We start from the raw sequence: 21,421 nt of genomic DNA, 5'->3' as shown, positions 1-21,421 counted from the left end.
ACTAAGATATTTATTAAAACTATATTTAGCAACAGAACTAGCATGACAATTGCATGGCAAAAAAAGTTAAAAGAATTAAAACTGAGATTAGTTTTGATGATTACATGGCAACTGTGTAAACTCTATAACTGATCATTTTTGGTACATTTTTAGTAAGTCACATAGCAAAGGGAAGATTATCAGCAATAAAAAATAATTTTAGGGATAAATTCTTTTTCCTTCCTATATCTTAAATCAAGATTATTTAAAAAATGACCCAAACAAAATCTTATTCCCATTTCCTTGAGATCTAACATTTTTGTGAGCAACATTGTAACTTTACTTATGTATCTCCACAGTGAACTTTGGCAGAAAGGAGAAAAAGACTCTATTTCGTAATGGTTAAGAACACTTTATTGTATTAGAAGCCTTACTTTGTATAATTTGCTCACTGTAAGACAGCTGTAATGAAGAGAAAATGGACCACTGTAATAACCTGACAAGCACATTTATCCATAAAGAGGATTAGTTTCATCTCAGATCCCACCACAGCTCTATGAAACTGTGCTATGATAGAAAGAATTCAAACAGTAGGAGAGAAATCTCCAGAACTTTGTAACTTTTTTGTTAGATATTCATCTAACCTCTGTATTGTTTTCCAGTTACATAGTCACAAATCTAATGAAGCAGCTGGATCATTAGAATCAAGGAACATTTTATTTTATTTGATTTTTATAAACACGTAAGCAGGTCCAAGAAGAACAGTGTATTATTTTAATCAACAGTCCAAAATCATCTGTAAATGAAAACATATCTGAATAAAGATAGTGCTTACAATGATGTCAAAAGCATGCTGACCTGAATCCAATCAGCTAGTCTATCTTGAGTATTTTGTCTTTGACAAGTGCTAAATGCAAGATACTGAGAAAAGTACCAAAAAAATCCCTGCCCAAACTTCTTTGAACACCAACACCACAGCAACAGTCTTTCAGTCTGCATGTAGGATAGTTTCTTACTAGCTGAACGTTGCTTCCGCCCTTTTTTGAATGGGTTTGTATGCTTCTCAGATTTCTTTTAAAATTTACCATGGTCTGGGTTGCCTTGAGTTTGCCAGGAGCCAGTCACAGCAAGGACCACTCTGGGTGCTGCCCTTCACTGACTCTCCAATGAAGTAGGCTTTCTAGAGCTTCCATCGACTTGTGAAGGGTGCTATAGTTGTTTTTTGTCAATAAAAATCTGCCTACGTGTGGTATCTAACTAAGCTAATCTACTGTGAGGCCTCAGCCCTTGATCTATATGCCTGGGCTCTTGCTGGAGTTTGATAATTTTACTTCATAACTAGGAAAAGAAGAAAGAGTCAATAACTGGACAGAGGAGTTTTCTAAATACTATTATCTTTGTGTTTTTTCTGATATTCCTGAAAGTAATTGCTTTTTAATGTGTTCTTTTTAATCAGAATAAACAAGTGATAAAAAAAAATCTGAAAAACAATAATCACAGGATAAAAGATTCTGAAAAGGAGCATTTCAGCAGGGGCTTTCCTTCTCTTTTTTTGTATTTTCCAAAGGAGCATTTTTGCCTTCCTTCTCACTGTACTTCCAGAGTGTATAGCTATGTACTGGGAGGTGATGGTGAGACTTTTTCTGGAAGAAAAAAAGTAAATATATTTATTAGAAAGATGTTATGAAAATGTTGGGGAATGACTCAAAAATAAGAAGAATTTGTGATTATTATTTTTTTTATATTGTATATTCACTATCTATGGTCATTAGTTAAAGTACAGCAATTCTAGTTTTACAGGAAGAGGTGAACGAGTTAAATTTAAACCATTCCTTAGTTATGTAAATGCACAAAATGTAGCGCCACTTTCTATTCTTATTACAATCGTGAGACTGTCACTATAAGTGATTAATTTTGTGCCATTCTTTCCCAGTGATCTCTTTGTCACAAGAATGAGCTATCACAGAATTTTAATGCTTAGTACACTTTAGTTTTCATAATGTATTCTGATTCTCATTCTAGTGACAAAGGTTGGCACAAAATCAGACCATATTCATAACAAAGACTGCAAAAATAAAGCAGGAAACTGTATAGAATCCATCTTCACAATCTCAGAACAGCGAGAACAGAAATATCACAAAACAAAACTCTTTGTTCTCGTGGCAGTCTTGGTATTGTAATATCACAATACTCCAAAATGCATTTCTGAACCTTTTGGACTGGATGTATTAAAATAATTTTGCAGTATGGATATCTTTCACAATATTTTAAAAAGGGGACAGTAGAAAAAAAATTAGTGCCAACATGTGATTTGTTAGAAATAGTTGTATTTTAACAGAAAATACCATTTGGCTGCTTGCTCATTCCTCAATGCACCACTGAATTACTGGGGGTGACCAAGTGGGGACAAGCAGGCAGGAAGGAAAAACCAATGATTGTTTTTCATAGAACATTTACACAACAAACTAGTTGTTTCTTTATGGACCTAGTGTTAGTACAATTATTTGACAAACTGCTAACATGGCAAAACTGTGAGTATCAAATACAAGAAACTTTCAGTATATTAGAAATAATTGCCATTTATTGAAGTTGTGGGTTGGTTGTAACATTATGAATGATGTATATTCTCCATGTTTTGCTCCTAGAAAGAGTGTGAGCCAAGAACTAATGGTGAATTTATTTTTGGTTCTCTAGGGTAAACTAGGCTATGTTCTTTAACTCCAAACTCATTGATTGTATATAATCTCTACATTTGCCTATCCTTCTGTGTAATGCTAGTTTTTCTTTTAGCATCCTAATTTTTCAAACTGGATGAATGAATGTTGGAATGAAAAATATTATTAACATGCAAACTGATAGGTAAACAAGCTTAACTATGTTGTACTTTATTGTAAACAGAAAGAAAAACAACCTGTTCAACAGCTTGGTCGACAGATAATTGGATAGTGAAAATAATATCTTGTTTAACAATAAAATGATAGTTATAAATGTTTTAATTCAAAGGTCAGTCCATATTTCTAATTTGAGCAGTTTACATATTTGGCTGTGAGGTCATGCTTGACATACAACACAAACATTTATTTTATATAATTTAAATTTCTATATTTATATAATTTTTAATATATTTCTGCAATCTATTTATACTATATTTTATATAATTTATATTTATATATTTATATAATCTATATATATGTTTCTTCAATCCAAGAGGAATAGGAAGAAATACCAAGTACTTACAGTAACATTTATTAATTTTCAGTGTACTACAATGCAACTGAGAACACTAAAATATTTATGCATATATGGGACATGTCCTGTCACCTGTACTTCACTTCTGCATATAGAGGCTTGACACATGTTTAAATATTGCAGACTGGAAGCTAAGAAGGTATACTAGGGAAATACTCCATGCTTAGTTTTTATCTTCTAACCTTTATGTCTGCTGTTCCCCGCTGTTGAAATCAGAGTATTTTGCTAGATGTGCTTTTGGTTTGATACAATAGGTCTTCTCTAATAGCATCTAGATACAAAGTATGCAGTCCTTTGGAAGGATAGTGTATATATATATATGTGTGTGTGTGTGTATATATATATATAGTATTTATTGTTATTTTCTGTTTCCACTGTACTACAATCAATAGGAATTACAGTAATAAACACTTTCCTAGCTCTGCCCATGTTTGTCCACTTGTGATACCATTGTTTTTCAACATTAAGAGAAGGTTAGAGAAAAATATCACTTGTTCAGAGTCTGGAGAAAGAGCTCTTCTTCATGGGAAACAAGAAATGTGATCGTCTACTGCCCTGGGAGTCCATGACCACCACAGAAGGTAAGCAAAGAGGTCTTGCTTTTTTTAGACCTCAATTTCAGTATACAAAAAAGAGAAGCTAGCATCAATTATGCAGTGATATTATGCAGGATCTGTTATCAAAGGCAGGGGCTATGACAAAGAACAACAGCCCACTGTAGAAGATCAGGTTTGAGACCACCTGAGGAACCTTAAGGTGTGTAAGTCCATGGGAACTGATGAAATCCATCCACGGGTCCTGAGGGAACTGGCAGATGAAGTTGCTAAGCTGCTTTCCATTATATTTGAGAAGTCGTGGCAGTCTGGTAAAGTTCTGACTGACTGGAAAAGGGGAAACATAACCCCCATTTTCAAAAAGAGAAAGAAGGAAGACTCGGGGAACTAAAGACCAGTCAATCTCACCTCTATGCCTGGCAAGATCATGAAGCAGATCCTCCTGGAGTCTTTCCTAAGGAACATGGAAAAGGAGGAGGAGACTGGTGACCGCCAACATGGCTTCACCAAAGGCAAGTCATGCCTAACAAATTTGGTGACCTTCTACGATGCTGCCACATGACTTATGCAAAGTATTTTACATTGTCCCACGTGACATCCTGGTCTCTAAATTGGAAAGGCATGGTTTTGATGGATGGACCACTCAGTGCATAAGGAACTGGCTGGGTGGCCTCACTCAAAGGGTTGCTGTCAACGACTCAATATCCAAGTGGAAACCAGTGATGAGCGGTGTTCCTCAGGGGTCAGTACTGGGATCAGTGCTGTTTAACAACATCTTTTTCAGCGACATGGACAGTGGGATTGAGTGCAGCCTCATCAAGTTTCCCAACACCACCAAGCTGTGTGGCGCGGTTGACACGCTGGAGGGAAGGGATGCCATCCAGAGGGACCTTGACAGGCTTGAGAGATGGGTCTGTGTGAACTTCATGAAGTTCAACCAGGCCAAGTACAAGGTCCTGCACCTGGGTCAGGGTAATCCCAAGCACAAATACAAGCTGGGTGGAGAAGGGATTGCGAGCAACCCTGAGGAAAAGGACTTGGGAGTGTTGGTGGACAAGAAGCTCAACATGACCTGAAAATGTGCACTTACAGCCCAGAAAGCCAACCATATCCTGGGCTGCATCAAAGGAAGTAATGGCCAGCAGGTCGAGGGAGGTGATCCTGCCCCTCTACTCCACTCTGGTGAGACCCCACCTGGAGTACTGCGTGTAGTTCTGGAGTCCTCAGCACAAGAAAGACATGGACCTGTTGGAACAGGTCCAGTGGAGGGCAATGAAGATGATGAGAGGGCTGGAGCACCTCTCCTATGAAGAGAGAGGTGGGCTTGTTCATCCTGGAGAAGAGAAGGCTCCGGGGAGACCTTATAGGAGCCTTCCAGTACCTAAAGGGGAGCCTTCCAGTACCTAAAGGGGGCCTACAGAAAAGATGGGGAGGGACTCTTTATCAGGGAGTGGAGCGATAGGATGAGCAGTATTGGTTTTAAACTGAAAGAGGGCAGATGTAGATTAGATATTAGGAAGAAATTCTTCACTGTGAGGGTGGTAAGACATTGGAACAGGTTTCCCCTAGAAGTTGTGGATGCCTTATCCCTGGAAGTGTTCAAAGGCAGGTTGGATGGGCTTTGAGCAACTTGGTCTAGTGGGAAGTGTCCCTGTCCACGGCAGGGGGATTGGAACTAGATGATCTTGAAGATCCCTTCCAACCCAAACCATTCTATGATTCTATGATTTCATGATTTCATTGACTTCATTGAAGGATAAACTATAAATTCCTGCAAGATATAAAACACTTGTTTCTATAAAAGCAACCTAGGTAAAAAGCTGTATTTCACAAAATAATTTTGTTTCTGTTAACATGCATACTCACAATTTCAACTACTCACTATGAAAGACAGTGAAATAGAGGTCAAATGCACAATTTTTCTCATAAATATCATCATTTATAAAGTACATCAAATATGTCACCTAAAATCCAGCTGTCCAAACTACAGAATGATGCTTGTAGATGCCGTTAAAAAGTTTTATAAGCTAAATCAACAAATTCATCAGTTGATACAATAAAAGGAAGGTATGAAATCCCTGCCTAAAAATAATTATAAAAATAGAGAAATCACAGGTTTCAGTAATAGTAACTGTTGTCTCTATGAAAGGAAAACAAAATATTTTCAAGCAGAAAAGAGATTTGAGAAACTCATATATTTCTGTAGCATAATATCATATTCTTTTTCCCTGAAGGGATGAGAGAATTGGGTTTCTATGACTGTTTAGAAAATTAAGTGTCAGGAATATCAACGTTTGTATATCAAAGTGTTGCATGTGCGCAATTTCAATTTGAATATTAGCTTAGTTGTTGTTTTATGGTTCTCTCCTATGTGTGGAAATGTCTTTACCTCTCCCATGCATTTCCCAATATGTATTTTAAAGTTTAGGTGGGTTTTGCTCTAATTTTTAAATGAAACTTATTGCTGCTGTGTAACTGTATTCTTGGCTGGTTAAAACACATGCAAAATGCAACCCCAAAGACTGATCTTTTGCATCAGCTTGACTTTTTGTGAGAAAACTTCTTCTCCTGTGAATCTTTTCAACTCCCCGCCATTGTACTGATCTTTGCATGGAGGGACTGCACACAGAAAGGAATACACGCTTTTAGACACAGTCACTGTTGAGCACAAACTCACAACTTTTCTGTCCACTTGTGTGTGTGTCTGTGCTTGTATGCGTGTTTGTACACCTTGTGTGTCTGTAGGACATGACTTCAGGAGCTAAGGAGTTTACAAGCAACTTTTTGCCCTAAGCTAGTAAAAGTTGCACCAGATGCCAACAGGATGGATGAGGGCCTCTGTACTGGATTCAGCAGGGATAGAGTTAATTTTCTTTCTACTAGGTGTGTTTTGGATTTAGTATGCAAGTAATGTTGATAACATACTGTTTTAGTTGTTGCTAAGCGATGCTTACATTAGTCAAGGACTTCTTCAGCATCCCATAGAAGCTGAGAGGGAGCATAGACAGGACAAGCTGACCAAAGGAATATTCCATACCATAGACGACATACTCAGTATATAAAGGGAGGTTGGCCGAGGGGGAGGAATCCATGATAGCTGCTGGGGATGGGCTGAGCAAACTGATCATCAGCTGGTGAGAGCAATTTGTGTTGTATCGCTTTATTTTGTATATTCTTTTACCAGTGTGACCAGCAGAAGTAGGGAGGTGATTGTCCCCCTGTACTCAACACTGGTGAGGCCACACCTTGAGTATTTTGTCCAGTTCTGGGCACTTCAACACGAGAGAGGTATCGAGGTCCTGGAGCGAGTGCAGAGGAGGGCAACGAAGCTGGTGAAGGGCCTGGAGAATCTTTAAGAGTTGTTTAGATGTGGTGTTGGGGGATATAGTGTAAGGAAGAACTTTGTAGAGTGGGGCTGATGGTTGGACTCGATGATCCCAAGGGTCTTTTCCAACCTAAATGATTCTACGATTCTATGATTCTGTGATTACTATTATTATCATCATTTTTCTCTTCTGTTACTGTTCTATTAAGCTGTCTTTATCTCAATCCACGAGTATTTTTCCCCCCTCCTTTTCTCCCTCTTCTTCATACCCTACTTAGGATAGTTGGGGGGAGTGAGTGAGTGTCTGCATGGTGCCAGTTGCTGGCTGGAGGCAAACCACAACAGCCTCCCAGAGGAGGGCCACAAAGATAATCAGGGGGCTGGAGCAACTCGCCTGTGAAGACAGTCTGAGAGAGTTGGTTCTGTTTAGCCTGGAGAAGAGAAGGCTCTGAGAAGACCTTATAGCACCTTTTTGGTACATAAAGGGGCCCTACAGGAAAGAAGGGAAGTGACTGTTAGTGTAGTGAAAGGATGAGGGATAATGCTTTTAAACTGAAAGAGGGTATATTTAGATTAGATATTAGGAGGAAATTCTTTACTGTCATCATGGTAAGACACTGGAACAGGTTGCACAGAGAAGTTGTGGATACTCCCTCGCTGGAAGTTTTCAAGGTCAGGTTGGATAAGGCTTTGAGTAACCTGGTCTAGTGGAAGGTGTCCCTGGCCATATCTGAAAGGTCAGAACTAGATGATCTTGAAGGTGCCTTCCAACACTGTCCGGTCTATGATTTTATGATTCTATGATTCTTGTGGTTTAACACTGGCCAGCAATTTAGTACCACACATCTGCTTGCTCACCCCCTGCAGTGGGATGAGGGAGTGAATTAGAAGGGTAAAAGTGAGAAAACTCATGGGTTGGGATAAAGGAAGACAGTTTAACCAATAAAGCAAAAGCTGCATGCGCAAGGAAAGCAAAATAAGGATTCATTCACTACTTCCCATCAGCAGGTGCTTAGCCACCTCCAGGAAAGCAGAGCTCCATCACGTGCAACAATTACTTGTGAATACAAATGTCATAATTCCAAACGTCCCCCCCTTCCTTGTTCTTCTCACAGCTTTTATTGCTGAATGTGATGTCGTATGGTACATGGGGTATATACCAAGGGATATCCCTTTGGTTAGTTGGGGTCCTCTGACAGAGCAGTGTCCCCTCCCAATTTCCTATGCTCCCCAGCCTACTCACTGGTAGGGCAGTTTGAGATGCAGAAAAGGCCTTGAGGGTGTGTAAGCACTGCTCAGCAATAAGTAAAACTTCTTGGCATCCAAAACATAGCATCATACAAACTACTATGAAGAAATTTAACTCTATCCCAGCCAAAACCAGTACCTCAGGTGACTGGAATGAGCATCTCCTGATTCTAAAGCCCCATCTACTTGGGCAGATTTGACAATGTTGGCTATCTATATCACTGCTTCCAGAGGTTCTGTTTCGGTTTTGTCCACGAATGATCAAAAAACAAAGCTCTGCTAGCAGTCTTTCTATTCTATTTTCCACAGAACTTGTTATGAATATAACTTTAAGGAGTACATACTCAGACCTTCAGAAAAAGGCTGTTTTGCCAGCCCTGATGGCTGGAGATTTCCTTACCAGAATAGTCCAACATGGGAACACCATAATTCAGCTGAATTTGCCAGGCTTGCCCTATTTCCTTTTAACTTAGAAGCATCTGATCAGCATGCCAAATATGACCCTCCTGCTCCATTGAATAATGGAAAGAACTGTTCAGACTCAACAATTATTACAATATCTCTCTATATAAGGCAGATTCTCAAGAACTAGATCACAGTTCATTTGTGACTGGTATTCATCAGTCCCCCTTGGGTGATGAAACTCCAGGGCTATCATGTTCCATTTCAGGAGAGAGAGGTTCATGGAACAATAAGTTCTCCTCTAGGGATTTCAGAAAGTTCTGGTGATGACTTTGCTGTGAGGTGAACTGAACAGTAAACTCAGTTTCAGGCTAATGCTGACTTAAAGGACAGTGACTATTCTTTGGACAATTGTGTTATTGTTGGGTGTCTTAAGAGGACACCAGAACCTGCTGAGTTGTCTTTGGACACTGAGGAGTCAGTCAGGGAAGAGAAAAGGGAAAACGTGAAGAAACAACAGCGAACTCAGTTTCACAGTTATAGTGACAGCGAACCAAGCAGAAGTTCTTTGACGTACTCTTTCATATATTCAGAAAATGTAGGAAGGTGCAAAAGCTTCTCACCCCCTGCAGTCAAGAAGAAAGATGATAAAAATAAATGTAAAGTAAAAGATCTGTCTCCACAGGACTTGATCTGGAGCCCCTCTTCAGGAAAGGACACAATGTGCTCTCCTTGTAATAACAGATTGTGCAGAAAAGGAATGCCCAGGAGTCCACAATCCTATTCGCAGCACAGTTAAGGCAGTCATGACTGTAGGACTAGGAAGGGGCATTGTGGCAAAGTTTAACTTAAAAGGAAATGATCAAGAAACAGAGAGAGTAGAATACACAGGAGCAAAAGAAACAAGAGAATGTTGAGAACTCATGACACCTGCACCTCTCAAGAAAGCCAGAGAGGCTCTCTAATTCATGAAAGCACTACATCCAGAGAATTAAGTAGATCATGAGCATGTAGCAAAGGCCATGGCAAAAGAAGATCAAGAAGAACAGACAGTCATCATTATTATATGACAGATAATTGCCAAAGTAGATACCAGGAGGGTTCTGGTTTATGTAGTCAAAACATGGCTGAAGATGTTTATGAATCCTCATGCAGGAGGAGGATTCAGTCCAATGTTCACTATTCAAGGCAAGCTACTAGTCCAGAATACAGTATACAGTCTTTTACTGAAATGGTAGGTCTACTTAGCTGTAGGATACTCAATGAAACACACTATTGTTACTAGGAAAACTGCAAGTCAAGGAGTCAATCAAGCAATAGGTCAAGGACACCTTCTGGAAGTACTGATGGAATTAAAAATGAAAAGCCTGTTGGAAAAGTAAGTACAAAACTCACCACTTGGACAATGCAGTCAAGGACAGCACAAGTCTAGAAAAAGGAAATGATCGCAAGAAAGCTCTATTAAAATTCACTGACTGCTACAAAAATGAAGATAGCCTTTCAGACAATCAAGCAAGTAGTGGAACAAAGTGTAAGAAAATAAAAAAAAACAAAAAAACAAAAAACAGATTAGGAGTCCAAGTGTGGAGACAATCTATGAAGGAAAAATGATAAAATGAGGCATCATAAAAAGAAAAAGGGAAAGTGTAAGAATAAAAACCAGAAAGATCACACAAGTAACTCGGCACATTCTTTTCCAGTTGTGATTACAATTGATAGTGATAGTGACCAGGAGCTAGAAAGTATTGAATTTAACAGCAGTACTACTTGGACAGGCATAACTCAGATAAATGAGAGACAGAAAGAGCCTCTGTCTTTTCTGGGAATGACAGAATATGAAGATATTGAGAGAGCCAGCAAGGAAACTGGAATAGCCACCAAAAATTATTGTTTTGCTACCACAAGAAAGATCTTAGATGGTGACATTACAAATGCTGAAGTTGAGCTTTGAGAAACAGGAACTGATAGAGAGTCTTGTCATAATGGATACCAGTACTAACACCACTCGTACAGAAACTGTAATTAGCCATATTCAAGGCATGCAAGTAGCATCCTCCAGTCAACTGTCTTCTCACAGGACTTTATTTATAGAGCATCCAGAGGAACCACCATTGATACTAAGACTGCCAAAGAGGTTTGTCAACAGATCCTGTTGGTTTGATTGTCCAGGGGAAAAAAAAAAAAAAAAAAAAAAGTAGTATCTTTTACACTGAACTATTCTCAAAAGTGAAGAAGATAGAGTATTGCTAGCACATAACTTCTACGGTCTCTCAGAAGTTTGAATGTTAAATTTCATAAAGCAACCTTATATTATAATAGTTTTAAAATATATCCAGAGAATATTTCAAACTTGTGTTTAAGAAAAACCCAAATTACAAAACCACAGATCTTATTTACTTGCTCTTGTTAGAACTTTGTTCTCTTCTCCCTTCACTTGTACTTGGGACAACCTTAATCAGAGAATTAAAATTGACTCACCTCCTCCCTAAACGTACAGAACTGAGCGGGCTGTAGAACGGATCCTCATTCTTGACCCTGCTTTCAGCTACACAATTGTGCTCCCCAGCACCACTTCACTTTAGTTTACATAGGGTCAGATTTGAATGTTAACTTGTGTTGTGATTCTGTTCCATCTCAAACCAGAGCAACTTATCATGGATTTTAACAGGGCACTCACTAGGGGAATGATTTGAAGTTCTCAAACAACTAGCACATCTTGCATTCCATTACTATTCAGGGTGAGAGCATGGACACTTGAGCACAAGGAGGTGGGATCACACACACTCAAGGTCCAGAGGGGAGAGGGGCACAAACAGGAAACAACAAACTGGTCATCTTCCTGCAGTGGTCACCCAGGGGGATAACTAGTCTGATACAAACCACTTTCACTTTAGTTTGTCTAAGAGTTTCACTTCTGATTGAAGCAGAGAAGCAAAATTTGCAGAATGCAGGATACAACCAGCCTGCTATGCCAATCCCTAGGTGACCTGGAGAGAGGACCTGGAGGGTTGGGGTTCCTGAAGCAGGCAGTGTGAGCATGAGAGGTGCTGCCATCAGCGCTGCGCCTCTGCCCTTGGGGAGGTCTTAGGCCACAAGACTGAGTTCCTGCTGGAAGCTCCTGGGCCGCCTGTTCAGTTCTCCCCTCTGCTTCACAAAGGTTGTAGTTGTGTAGCCTGACTCCCTCAGACTGGGTCTGTACTTCCTGCCTGGGATGTGAAAATCCCTCTTCTGGGGCTGGGGAAGGTGTGGTGGTGGTAGGTCTTTGGCCAGGTCTTGCTCATCCCTCCTCCATCACCCTGGGGATCTACAAAAATGATCTCAATTCATGCAACGGCACAGCCAGCGATGGTCTATGAGGACAGCACCTCCTCCATAGCACTGCCTAGGTGTCCAGTCGTGGAAATTTGAGCTTGGGTACCAGAATCATTTTACTCCTCTCTGATGTTTTCAGTTTTTTGAAAACTGAAAGCTTTTCCTGCCCACCTTCAGGAATCCTTTGGTGGAGACCCAAATCAGTCACTGTCGTGGAAAGTATATGTTTAAAGCCATAGGAGAAACCTTGATGCTCTCCTTATCAAGAAACAGTAACACTCAGCAGGAATAGTCCAAAACTCACGAAATGGACTCCTGGGTTGCAGTACCATGTATCACAGGAAGGTTGTGAAAGCGTGCCACAGGGAAATTTATTTTAGTGGAAGCATTTCTTTCTCTTGGTGTCTTTCCAGTGTACAAATCTAATCTGTAGGACCAGGAGGCACATCCCAGTTCATGGATCTAGGGGCACATGTTTCTTACTGAATATTGTGATGGGCCACAAATACTTGTTTTCTCTCTCCTCTCATATCCCTGTTTTCTTTGACTGGAGAGATCCAGACACAACAAGGGAGCATGCAATATATACCAACAGGTCCTGCTGTTGTGTTAACAGCAGTATAGGCACTCCTCCTCTAGAGAAATTGTTTTTTTCTTAATGTAATGGGGATAAGGTTGGCAAATACTAATAAACGACTGCATATTTTGAAAAATATAGTATGTGGACAAAATGGATTCATAGAAAATTGCACAGCTTTCTCTGAACATTTGAAGAAATGTCCCTAAGAGATTAAAAGCATGCAGACAAAAGTTGTAAAGAGTTAATTCCAGAAACTCCACATAGAGTTCATAGATCATGAAACTGCTGATCTTTGGTTTTTGTTTCTGAGACCATTTCAACTGGGATAGTAACAGAGGTTTTCCATTAATTTAAATCAAATATCATTGTGTATTTGTATGTTTTCAGATAAGACTATGCTGTTTTCTTTTGAAGGATGTATTCAGACTTTACTCCAGATGGATCATGAATGCTGGAAATGCCTAAATAACATCTGAATGTCTACATGTCTGATCATAGTTTGGGACCTGAGCTTTAAAATTCATTGGCTTGTGTAATTATAGAATCATAGAATGGTTTGGGTTGGAAGGGATCTTCAAGATCATCTAGTTCCAATCCCCCTGCCGTGGACAGGGACACTTCCCACTAGACCAAGTTGCTCAAAGCCCATCCAACCTGCCTTTGAACACTTCCAGGGATAAGGCATCCACAACTTCTAGGGGAAACCTGTTCCAATGTCTTACCACCCTCACAGTGAAGAATTTCTTCCTAATATCTAATCTACATCTGCCCTCTTTCAGTTTAAAACCAATACTGCTCATCCTGTCGCTCCACTCCCTGATAAAGAGTCCCTCCCCATCTTTTCTGTAGGCCCCCTTTAGGTACTGGAAGGCTCCCCTTTAGGTACTGGAAGGCTCCTATAAGGTCTCCCCGGAGCCTTCTCTTCTCCAGGATGAACAAGCCCACCTCTCTCTTCATAGGAGAGGTGCTCCAGCCCTCTCATCATCTTCATTGCCCTCCACTGGACCTGTTCCAACAGGTCCATGTCTTTCTTGTGCTGAGGACTCCAGAACTACACGCAGTACTCCAGGTGGGGTCTCACCAGAGTGGAGTAGAGGGGCAGGATCACCTCCCTCGACCTGCTGGCCATTACTTCCTTTGATGCAGCCCAGGATATGGTTGGCTTTCTGGGCTGTAAGTGCACATTTTCAGGTCATGTTGAGCTTCTTGTCCACCAACACTCCCAAGTCCTTTTCCTCAGGGTTGCTCGCAATCCCTTCTCCACCCAGCTTGTATTTGTGCTTGGGATTACCCTGACCCAGGTGCAGGACCTTGTACTTGGCCTGGTTGAACTTCATGAAGTTCACACAGACCCATCTCTCAAGCCTGTCAAGGTCCCTCTGGATGGCATCCCTTCCCTCCAGCGTGTCAACCGCGCCACACAGCTTGGTGGTGTTGGGAAACTTGATGAGGCTGCACTCAATCCCACTGTCCATGTCGCTGAAAAAGATGTTGTTAAACAGCACTGATCCCAGTACTGACCCCTGAGGAACACCGCTCATCACTGGTTTCCACTTGGATATTGAGTCGTTGACAGCAACCCTTTGAGTGAGGCCACCCAGCCAGTTCCTTATGCACTGAGTGGTCCATCCATCAAATTCACCTCTCTCCAGTTTAGAGTATCAGTCTCAATTATAACTGTTCTATTAATCCTTGGGTACAATGATTGAAGATTATTTTTCTGATAAAATGAAGACTTCATAAAAGATACAGATGACAAACCTGCATTTATTTAAATCTACATCTTGGGTAATATGAAGACTGTATGGAGACATGATTGCTAGGTATATAAATGTTTTCCTTTTCAAGTATAACTGCATAAGAAATGATGCATCTTTCTTCTTAAAGTTTCTTTTGACCAGAAGAAGGAGTTATTCAAATTTATCATGGAAAGTTTTTGTGTCATATGTAAAAGAAATGTTTTGTAGTAAGTGTAGAAGTAGACCATTAATGAAATTTCATGAAACTTTGAAGACGTTGCAATGTGTTAATAGCTAATAGTAAAAATTTTTCATATGGAGATTTCTGTAGAAGATATGAAATTATATGAGAATTACTAAAACCCAGTTTGCACAATGTGAACTTAAAATAGAACCAACAAGACTAAAACAAATCCAAAAATATAGTAGAAATAATTTTTTAAATTATTATGTCATCTTCAACTTTTAACCTGAATGTGTCTCTTTAGTCTAAGGTCATTGTCCCACTCAAAACCGTAAGGGTCTTTTAATTATTTTATTCTTTTTTATAATCTTCTGGTAGTCATCCTTTTGTGAAAAAAAAAAGGTTTTTCTTAAAAAAAAAAATATTTTTTTTTTTTTCAGACGGTACAAGTAACTACATGACAGAATCATTTTTTACGTTATTATTATTATAGAAAGTTTGGTTTCAGTCCCCTTATGGGTAACTTTTCACCTCTGTAACTTGGCCTTTTAAGAGCCTTTCTGATCCAATATTAATGCAAATTACATTGTCATATTTTGTGACTCTTTTACACTTATCACTTAGCTATAGCTTACATTCAAAGACTTTTTTTATTTATTTTATTTTTTGAATCACTAATGGATTCTCAGCTAACCTATGGGTCCAGCCATGGTCAGTTGCCTTCAATATCACTGATTTATGCATTGTGCTGATAAGTACTGTGGTTCATTTTCCTCTTGGGTAAGCACAGTTAAAAAAATAGGGGGGGGGGTGAGGGAGAGAGAGAGAAACTCTCAGACTAATAATTACCTTAGCCTGAGACAAGGATGGCAAAACACACTTGATTGCTTTCTAACCTTCTGTACTATATAATGAAATACGGCTGCTTCAGGACAAAAAATACGTGATAGCTTCTTGTAGTTGTAATGTTATTTCACTGAATTCCCCAAAAATGCATTTCATCCAGCGTTATCATTGAGATAATATTTTAACTAAAGGGCAAATCTTGGTCTAATTATGAATTCTTTCCCCACATCAAAAGGATTGTTCCTAATATTCTCAGTGTCATTGTTTCATATTACATTTTAATTTCTTAGTTCATCAGTGTGAACTGTGTATCCTAATATGTTAAGAATCATTGGTCATGATTCAGTGATCTAACAAAACTTGTTGAAAGGTGAAGTGATTAGTAAAAAGAAAGAAGATTTCAACCTTATGGAACGTATTATGAAATAAATTTTGTATGCAGGAGTACTTGTATCACATAGGAATACAGGAAAGACTGTTTTCCTGATACGTATTTTGCTGTATCACATACAGTTTTGTGTCTTTCCTGGTGTGAAAGGAAAAAAAAAACACACAACAAAACATTCAGCAATAGTGGGTTGGTGCTGTACAAGTAAAGATTTAGTGATTTTATTGCATACAGATTAAGACAATCCAAGGTAGTCCTGGTCAGATAAATGGATAAACTCAGAAATTATGTATATCTCAAACTGCTCCAAACTGCACAATTTTTGTCATTAGTATTCCATAATTCCTTTATCTAGAGCTAAAAAGTAAAAAGGAAATGAATCAACGAAACCAGAGAAACATATTGATATGTAGCCAATTAAAACTAAGAAACAATTTGAATACAGTCATGCTTCTTTTATCATAATTTAGTTTTAAGGAATATCGCACCTATTCTTTCCCTATCTTGCGATAAAATTCATGTATCTCTAAAAATCCATCTGTTGTTCGGGTTTTGCTGTATTATAAGCATTAGCTACATCATGTCATCTGTTGACATCATAAATAACTCAGTTACTTTTATGGTTTGCTTCATCTGCAGATGTTTTTAGAGTGTTTATAACTGAGTGTCTGAGAAACAGCAGCATTTTAGAAATATTTCCAGATCTGTCCAAGCGACAGGATCTTGGGATGAATATCTCATCCATTTGTCTTACATTTTTATTTGCATGACCTGTAAATGTAAAGTTCTCTTTATTTACTTTAAGATTTACAAGTAAACTGGGTTACAAAATTTTACAAACACAGTGTTAACGTTATCATTAGAATTTGTACCAGGCTTTTGAAATGGATCTTCTGACTGTCTCCACTGACCAGGTTTTGGTTCACTTTGTGTCCTGGTTCACTTTGTGTCCTGGGTCTGCAAGCTGGATAGCTTCCAGATGAAACTGAAGTGGAAAATCTGCTTCGGGATTGCACACAATATGACCCAACCGTTAGTAGGCATTCATTGTTGAGTGATAGATGGGAGTTAATCTCAGTTAAAAGCCTTGAGTCACATATAGTTTGGGTGTTGTGTGCCAGAGCAGACTGGGGACTACCTCAGCCTTTTTACCACATGGCCCTTAATATGTCAGTGTTGTGACAGTTTGCAGTGATTGAATCTGAATCTTGAATGCTGAAATCTGACTCTTGAATATCTGAATGCTTGCTTTAGGTCCCCCATACGTTTGTGTGGAGAGCTAACCAATGAAATTCACAGACACCACTGAAACTACCTGTAGCTCAACTATAAGTAATGATAAGGACAAATGTATTTTTTGCACCAGGTTTTCTCCAGTGCTTCAGTATCTTTCCAACTGATGTAGACAAGTATCTTATTCATTTGTTTGCTCTCAGGTCTCTTCCAAAAATTCCTGAGACGTTTCTCCTAGATAGGGTCGTTTCTTTATACCAACACATAACAATGACAACCACACCTCCCTCCCATTCCAGCTACAGCTAGGTAGAGAATATTCATGCAAAGCTGTCCCAATTCTCTATTTCTTCTGATTGAACTCAAAAGCATATCTGATTCTTTTTCAGTGGGAGAAGAAAAGTGGGAGACGTTGATGGCTGTGGACTGAGGTTACACTCAGCCTTCCCTACCCAAACTGTTTCATTTTGCACAGAATGCAACAAATAAAAAACAAAAAACAAAAAAGTTCTATACTTTCAAAGAATAACGGTGGGATGATTGTGATTCCCTAGCCTACTGATTATTTCAGTGGATAGAAACCCTGATTTTCATGTTGTCTCTGCATCTTTGTGTTATACAGGACATCTGGCTCTTTTTTAAGCTATCTGAACAACTTCTGAGAAATTCTACCTTCCCACAGCATCTAATTTTTTCCATACAGATTGCGGTTTAAAAGTCACAATGCAGCTAATTGAAAGCCCTGTTATAAGGCTCATCTCATTAAATACTAAAATGCAAGCACCTCCGGAGTGAAATGTGGCAGCTGTTAAACAGTGAACAGCAATACTGAACAAAAGCCCAGGACAGTGAAAAAGAACATTGTATCTAATTGAAACTGCGGGAGAATTGTTAGCAGACATAATGCAATTATCCAAACTGGAAAGTGTCCAAAATACTACGGTTAACATACATGCCTTTTCTTTGTTTTTTAATGTTGGGGGAGAGGGAAAATCGGACTGTTATTGTCTACATTAATACATAAATCTTTAGAATCTGAAACACCAATGTTTAAATCATTAGAATTCCACTTATTTATTTCAAAACAACAACAACAAAAAAGATCCTGTTTGGAAGAAAGTCCACTACATTATAGAATCAGAATAAAGCTAATTCAGCAAGAAGTGTCATCAGTTATCTTTTTGGGTCTCATAAGTTTTGTTCTGCACAAACCCTGATCTTAAAGTCAGTGTGCTGGCTCAGAAACAAAATGTCTCTTAAAGAGTAGTTTTACAGAACGATGTAACATGAAAAGCAAGCATTATTAAGAAGGTACTCTTCTACTTGTAGCATGATGCTATTATGTGGTGGTGCTGGGGTATTTTGGCAGCTCTTTTATCCTCTTGCCGTTTACTCATACCACTCATATGCTTGGTGAAGTGAGCTTTACTGTATATGCCTTCAAGTAAAAAAGTTTCTTAACAGATTTTCTTTTTTAATGCATTAACATAAAGAATTATCTTTATTTCATCTACTAAAGTCTTCTCCCTGTCCTTCATTTACTCTGTATCAAAAAATAAAAATTTCCCATCCCACTGATATTAACTGTATGTCAAGATTCATTCAGGTTGAGAAAAAGCATCCCTTGAAAGTTATCACCTTCAATCTACAATTCTGCAGGAAGGAAAGCATTTGCAGCCAAGAGGTGGGGTACAAAATTCCATTTCCTTTAGAGGACTGAGGCAACTGCCTCTGAAATGCCTCATCAGAAGGAAATAACACTAAAACCAGAAATAGAAAAGATAATTGTGCAGAGTGAAAAGTTTTTTAATGTGTTGTACATCACCACGAGAGTCACAAATAAAGAGTAAATTAGTTGACAAGATAATTACTGTCAAGTTATTTGGGGTTAGTGGGAAAAAAAACAGTAGATGTAAATAAGCCACCTTACAAAAAAAAAGGCCATGTTTTTAGTGATGAAGACATTACATAGTTACACAGCTTTTTTACTAAATTTGAGAGGCTGAAGAGAGACAGAAAACCTAAATGGTTAAGACTGTTTGGAGAGAAGGGGCAGAGAAAAGGAGGATGAAAGTAAAGCTTACAGTGAGCTTTTTTTTTTGAGAGAACAGAGTGATGTAAACACAAGGACATGCCTAACAGAAACATTTAAAGTAGTTGGAGTGTCTGTAAATGTACAGAAAATGGTAAGACTTAAGCAAAGATGAGAATATTTACACACTGGTTATTGTTATAATCTTTTAGTTTTGGTAAGTTTTAGTACATATAAACAACCTTCCCTTAGGTAGGGTTGACTATTTACTAGGGACAGCTTCCATAAAAGCTAAAAGTGAGATAGACAAGCTGAGATGATAGCAGATAGTACCTGGAGATATTGATGCTAGTCCCATGCTAAAAGTTAGTGTGTTGTGCAGTTCTTGGTGATGTGATGACCTGAGATCCAGACTTGAAAACAGAGGTCTTAAAGGTCTGAAGTGATGCTGTGAAGATGGCTGAGTTGCTGTAGCGTAAGTCAGCAATGAGTTTACCATGGCGAAAGACAGAGACAAATCACACAGCTTGAATTTGTTTAGTGGATGAACAGTGCTGTCTGGGCGTATTTGTTGAGAAGACTATACAGCATGTTTACGTAAAGGAAAAACAAAATAAACCTAATAGAGAAAATAATAATAAAGCAGATGCATAGATACTAGTATTATATCTGTAGAAATATTCATTCTTTACTATTTTATGTTGCATGTCTCGCACAGAAAACATTTTCTCTGGTAAAAATTAAAAAAAAATTAAAGACAAATATTACCTCTCCACCCATGTAATGGTGTAGTGGTATGACACAGTAATGTCGGTGTTGCAGACTGATAATATGGTACAATTACCATTTTATCACTCACAGGTGCAATTCAGCTGCCGGAACTACTACAGACCACTTACATAGATTCTGACCCCTTACCCCTATCAGAGGTTCTGATATTCTTTTATGAACTAATATGAATCAGTCTGGGCATAATTCTGACACTGCTGTCATTGCACATTAATATATCTACTCTCTTTGGCAGCAGAATTCTTTTGAGATTTTGAAAGAATAATGTTAAGTTGTGCTTTTAGGAGTATGATATATGTATATGATGAAAAGATATTGCATTTATTATGTCATTATCAGTATAATGATTAAGAATACCTCTGTATCATATGTAAAAGAGCAGAATGTGAGTCAAGTATAGCATGATCACGCAGAAAATTCTACAATTTCTTTAAGAATAACTGTTCTGGAGTTGAAATATTCACTGTTGCTTAAATTTTCTGCCTCTTTATGATTGAGAAACTTTTCACGAACTGTAAGAAAAGTAAATCACCTCAGTGATTTGGGCCTAATCTGCATGGTCCAGTGGGTTTACTCAACTCTGGACTATCAGATTTGAGGCCTATGTGTATAAATTTATGCTGAAATAGCAAAACAGGATTAAATTTCTGGAAAATTCTGCTAATGAAGCTAGTGAATAATAACACTATTAACTTTTTTATGGACCTGATAATAATGGAAAACGTTGGAACTAGACAATGAACAATTGTTCAATGTTGCTGAGGTAGAAGACAAGGAATTAAATCACTCCTTGGAGTTAAAGTCAAGACTATCAGAAAATAAAGATACTGAATACAACTTCTGTTGCGTGTTTATTTTATGCTACAAAGCATTCTTAGAAATTCTGTCTAAATGCATCTCAAGACTATTATTTTTTGTGCCTATAAACTTAAGTTGGGGTATTGCCAAGACTTCCCAACAGTTTCCTTTTTTAATAAGAGTAAAAATTGACAACAGTCAGTATTTTATCCAGCTTTCTTATTGTGATATAAAACTGAAGACGTAATACCTTTGACAAAATGTTAAATGTTTGTGTTACATAATAGGTAGTTAAGTAGGAAGAGAAAGATCATTCATCTTCTGTGCTTCTGAAGATCTGTTAATATTTAAAAATTATCATTTAGTGGCAACATATGAAGCGGATTTCAGAGATTAATATACTGTGACTAGAAGCGATTCATTTTAGTCCTAATTCTACATCCAGCTAGACAGTATTTAAGAAATCAAATTCTGCTCTCCTGTGTACCATTTTGTATAAGGAAAGTCACTTACACATATATGAAATTAGCCGTGATACGACGACTTCTGGATGGTATCCCAAGACAGTAATTTGAATATATTTTCATCTTTTTTTCATTTGCTGTGAATTAATAGTGTGTTTATGGACTCATGTCTCAGAGAATGTTTTTCTATTTATTTTCATTATGTAGCTGTTTGTAAGCTGTGCATTTTATCTTTTGATACCACTTAATTCTCCCCTTGTAGAAAGTATTTGGTACACAAAGTAACTCTTTAGTTTACT

General features: G+C 38.3%; 1 protein-coding gene and 1 pseudogene across 21 annotated transcripts in view; both read left to right on the top strand.

The window, feature by feature from the left end:
- Nucleotides 1–21,421, top strand: part of PTPRD (protein tyrosine phosphatase receptor type D) — a 1,287,856-nt gene that overhangs the window by 418,286 nt on the left and 848,149 nt on the right. The window lies entirely within an intron of this gene.
- Nucleotides 9,881–10,708, top strand: LOC141735730 (E3 ubiquitin-protein ligase Topors-like; annotated as a pseudogene).

The sequence above is a fragment of the Larus michahellis genome, chromosome Z (assembly GCF_964199755.1).
Source record: "Larus michahellis chromosome Z, bLarMic1.1, whole genome shotgun sequence".
NCBI lineage: Eukaryota > Metazoa > Chordata > Aves > Charadriiformes > Laridae > Larus > Larus michahellis.
Note: the sequence above shows the minus strand (reverse complement) of the source record. Positions and strands in the feature narration are given on the sequence as shown.